Source organism: Schistocerca piceifrons, unplaced genomic scaffold, assembly GCF_021461385.2.
Source record: "Schistocerca piceifrons isolate TAMUIC-IGC-003096 unplaced genomic scaffold, iqSchPice1.1 HiC_scaffold_2023, whole genome shotgun sequence".
Taxonomy (NCBI): Eukaryota; Metazoa; Arthropoda; class Insecta; order Orthoptera; family Acrididae; genus Schistocerca; species Schistocerca piceifrons.
This window is the reverse complement of record NW_025727927.1, coordinates 35,001-40,000: the sequence shown is the minus strand read 5'-3', so window position 1 is coordinate 40,000 and position 5,000 is coordinate 35,001. Positions and strand designations below refer to the sequence as shown.

Here is a 5,000-nt window from a genome sequence, read left to right as displayed (position 1 = left end):
CGCTGATTAGTAATCAATGCAGAGCCATCAAACTACAGAAAATATATACAACTGTCCGTATACATGCTGAAAGAGTCTGCCCACAATGGGAACCACACGTCAGCCAGACACTCTGATCACGCACCACTCTCTGCTTCTAACAGGCGCACATACAATATGTAAGCACCAGCATGGAACAACATCCAGTGCATCCTCTCCGCCACATTACACAATCCACACTATCACAACCAGACCAGGAGGTCCATGCGGAAAATAGAATATCCCACCCTTTCGACATCCACCATTGCGCAGATAAGGCACCAACACCCACACATGTCCTATACAACGGTGCACCCAACATCACAATAGTACCTCCTGTCACAGCGCACAAACAATGACATGAGTCAAAGACACAGGTCTGACACAAGCATAGAATTGGAGCGCCGCCTCTAATAAGCCAAAGGTGCATCCTGACGTGACAAATCTCATCATGTCACAAGCATTCACTTACTATAATCACTATCAACGAACCTGCCGCCCCGCCCCCCCCCCCCCCCCACACCTTTCCTTACAACAACGTGTAACCTAACCTAACCCATGTTGTACCTTAACCTAACCCATGTTGTACCTTAACCTAACCCATGTTGTGCCTTAACCTAACCCATGTTGTGCCTTAACCTAACCCATGTTGTCCCCTAACCTAACCCAAGTTGTCCCCTAACCTAACCCATGTTGTCCCTTAACCTAACCCATGTTGTGCCTTAACCTAACCCATGTTGTGCCTTAACCTAACCCATGTTGTCCCCTAACCTAACCCATGTTGTCCCCTAACCTAACCCATGTTGTGCCTTAACCTAACCCATGTTGTCCCCTAACCTAACCCATGTTGTGCCTTAACCTAACCCATGTTGTCCCCTAACCTAACCCATGTTGTCCCCTAACCTAACCCATGTTGTCCCCTAACCTAACCCATGTTGTGCCTTAACCTAACCCATGTTGTGCCTTAACCTAACCCATGTTGTCCCCTAACCTAACCCAAGTTGTCCCCTAACCTAACCCATGTTGTCCCCTAACCTAACCCATGTTGTGCCTTAACCTAACCCATGTTGTGCCTTAACCTAACCCATGTTGTGCCTTAACCTAACCCATGTTGTCCCCTAACCTAACCCATGTTGTCCCCTAACCTAACCCATGTTGTGCCTTAACCTAACCCATGTTGTCCCCTAACCTAACCCATGTTGTGCCTTAACCTAACCCATGTTGTCCCCTAACCTAACCCATGTTGTCCCCTAACCTAACCCATGTTGTCCCCTAACCTAACCCATGTTGTGCCTTAACCTAACCCATGTTGTGCCTTAACCTAACCCATGTTGTCCCCTAACCTAACCCATGTTGTCCCCTAACCTAACCCATGTTGTCCCCTAACCTAACCCATGTTGTCCCCTAACCTAACCCATGTTGTCCCCTAACCTAACCCATGTTGTCCCCTAACCTAACCCATGTTGTCCCCTAACCTAACCCATGTTGTCCCCTAACCTAACCCATGTTGTCCCCTAACCTAACCCATGTTGTCCCCTAACCTAACCCATGTTGTGCCCTAACCTAACCCATGTTGTGCCCTAACCTAACCCATGTTGTGCCCTAACCTAACCCATGTTGTGCCTTAACCTAACCCATGTTGTCCCCTAACCTAACCCATGTTGTCCCCTAACCTAACCCATGTTGTCCCCTAACCTAACCCATGTTGTCCCCTAACCTAACCCATGTTGTGCCTTAACCTAACCCATGTTGTCCCCTAACCTAACCCATGTTGTCCCCTAACCTAACCCATGTTGTCCCCTAACCTAACCCATGTTGTCCCCTAACCTAACCCATGTTGTCCCCTAACCTAACCCATGTTGTCCCCTAACCTAACCCATGTTGTCCCCTAACCTAACCCATGTTGTGCCCTAACCTAACCCATGTTGTCCCCTAACCTAACCCATGTTGTGCCTTAACCTAACCCATGTTGTGCCTTAACCTAACCCATGTTGTCCCCTAACCTAACCCATGTTGTCCCCTAACCTAACCCATGTTGTGCCTTAACCTAACCCATGTTGTGCCGTAACCTAACCCATGTTGTGCCTTAACCTAACCCATGTTGTGCCTTAACCTAACCCATGTTGTGCCTTAACCTAACCCATGTTGTGCCTTAACCTAACCCATGTTGTGCCTTAACCTAACCCACGTTGTCCCCTAACGTAACCCACGTTGTCCCCTAACGTAACCCACGTTGTCCCCTAACGTAACCCACGTTGTCCCCTAACGTAACCCACGTTGTCCCCTAACGTAACCCACGTTGTCCCCTAACGTAACCCACGTTGTCCCCTAACGTAACCCACGTTGTCGCCTATCGTAACCCACGTTGTCGCCTAAACCTGCTCTGTAATTGTTATACGACTCGTTCAATTAGTGTAGTGTTGCCCACCCGCAACCCTCGCAATATAGTTCGCTACTCGCACTGCCCGCTCCCCTGTGTATCGCTTCATGTTAAACACCTTGCAAGTCTTGCTGACTTTCCACATGCTCCTGCTGTACACTGTAATGTGGATGGCAGCAGGGCGTACATGCCGCCCCCCCCCCCCCCACCTCTCCCCACGTCCCCACCTTGCCCCCTGCCTTCGCAAGGTGGTTGGTGACAAGTTTGCATGTTCAATGCCCTTCGCATGCGACGTACGCAGGCTACGTTGTGGTGCGGCCTGTGTCAACTGTCCGCTGATGTCGTACGCGTGAACCACAATCTGTACTGCACATTCGTCCTTATGTACTGAATGATACATCGTGGCACATGTGTGACCGTACAACGACTGCGCCCAAAAACGGCGGACCATACAGTGCAAATATTGTGCACGCAGCTACGTGTCGTCTCCCTATGAGAGCTGGATTGCAGTGTGGTACGCCATAGAGACGTGTGGGAGGAACGGACGCCGTGGATGGCGATCAGCATGAGCTGTCTGTTGATGTATTCGGACCTAGTCGTCTCTCCTCACACACCGTGATGGCATGGTGCAGCGCGTTCCATATCTGCGACATGCTACAGAAGCCGGTTGACAGTCGTTCGAGCAATGGACATCGCATACGTACGGGGGCCACCTTCCACGTATTGTCTAGGCGTGCACATTTTGTTGCGTGTATGTGGGCAGACGTAGTGTGGCGTGACACCTGACACAGGCATGCAATAATGGTTGAAGTTGCAAATGGCGATGGACGCCTACGTTTTCTGGTGAAGTTACGCAAATGAAGAAATGGTAACCCGTTGTGGTGCGGTTGTTCTCGCTAGGGGTGAATCGGTGATGGCGACGATAGGTTGAGGTACTAACCGGTTGTTCCAGCGATACCCACCATGCCGACGAAACTGAACGGCATCTGGGTGTGAAGCGATACGCGGCGGTGGCTGGGTGGGACCGTCCCCGGCCGGTGAGGGGGCGCCTCCCGGCGTGCTGGCCGCGCGGTGCGTGGGCGCACGCGCTACAGCCGGCTGGTGGGGGCGGCCAGTGGCAGGCGCGCCGGCCGACGGACGCGGCAGGCGTCGCAGCTGCGCGCCGGCGCACCCTGCGCGCGGCGCCGTGCGGCCAAAGTAGGTCCTCGCGGGCCCGGTGCGAAGCGCGGTGGACATCTGCAGTGTGCTGGTCCGATTGAGGACTGTGTGCGTTGAGGATGCGCCGCCGCCCGGCGCTCGGCGCCGCGACGCCGTCTGCTGCTCGGTCGCCCCAGCGGTTCTCGCTGGTGGTTTGTATCGCAGCTGTGCGGATGTGTTGGCGTGTGCGCTGTGCTGGGAGAGTTCGCTTCGGCACCCAAGTGGGGCTTTTGTCCTTCTGTGGCGCTGGCGTTGGAGCTGCCGGTCACCGTAGGTGGCGCGTGTTGTCTCCCGCCGGCAATGCCACGACAGCACGCTCCCGGGCCTCTGTCGGCAGCGGCAAGCTCAGTTGGGAGCACGGGTGGTCGCACCGAAAGCGTCTACTCGCCTAACTCCGGGCGATTGCGCCTCTCTCGAACCCGACCAAGTACTTGGGACGGCGCTGCGCGCCGCCGGGACCTGAGAGGGTTTCGAGGTGTATTGTGCAGGGGAGCTCAGCCTCCTCCTGTTTGCAGAATGATTGAGCGGACGCTTGCGTGTTCGCGCGGGCCCCCGGGACACACTCCCGGGCGGCCGGCTGCTCAGCTCTAGTTGACGCAGCTCCCTGGTTGATCCTGCCAGTAGTCATATGCTTGTCTCAAAGATTAAGCCATGCATGTCTCAGTACAAGCCGCATTAAGGTGAAACCGCGAATGGCTCATTAAATCAGTTATGGTTCCTTAGATCGTACCCACGTTACTTGGATAACTGTGGTAATTCTAGAGCTAATACATGCAAACAGAGTCCCGACCAGAGATGGAAGGGACGCTTTTATTAGATCAAAACCAATCGGTCGGCTCGTCCGGTCCGTTTGCCTTGGTGACTCTGAATAACTTTGGGCTGATCGCACGGTCCTCGTACCGGCGACGCATCTTTCAAATGTCTGCCTTATCAACTGTCGATGGTAGGTTCTGCGCCTACCATGGTTGTAACGGGTAACGGGGAATCAGGGTTCGATTCCGGAGAGGGAGCCTGAGAAACGGCTACCACATCCAAGGAAGGCAGCAGGCGCGCAAATTACCCACTCCCGGCACGGGGAGGTAGTGACGAAAAATAACGATACGGGACTCATCCGAGGCCCCGTAATCGGAATGAGTACACTTTAAATCCTTTAACGAGTATCTATTGGAGGGCAAGTCTGGTGCCAGCAGCCGCGGTAATTCCAGCTCCAATAGCGTATATTAAAGTTGTTGCGGTTAAAAAGCTCGTAGTTGGATTTGTGTCCCACGCTGTTGGTTCACCGCCCGTCGGTGTTTAACTGGCATGTATCGTGGGACGTCCTGCCGGTGGGGCGAGCCGAAGGCGTGCGACCGCCCCGTGCGTGCTCGTGCGTCCCGAGGCGGACCCCGTTGAAATCCTACCAGGG

At 53.9% G+C, this 5,000-nt stretch overlaps 1 non-coding gene across 1 annotated transcript in view; it reads left to right on the top strand.

Moving 5' to 3' along the window:
- The first annotated feature begins 4,196 nt into the window (after positions 1–4,196).
- LOC124741874 overlaps positions 4,197–5,000 on the top strand; it is a 1,909-nt gene continuing 1,105 nt past the window's right edge. Inside the window, exon 1 of the ribosomal RNA XR_007010099.1 lies at positions 4,197–5,000. This exon is cut by the window's right edge and continues 1,105 nt beyond it. This is a non-coding gene — a ribosomal RNA (small subunit ribosomal RNA).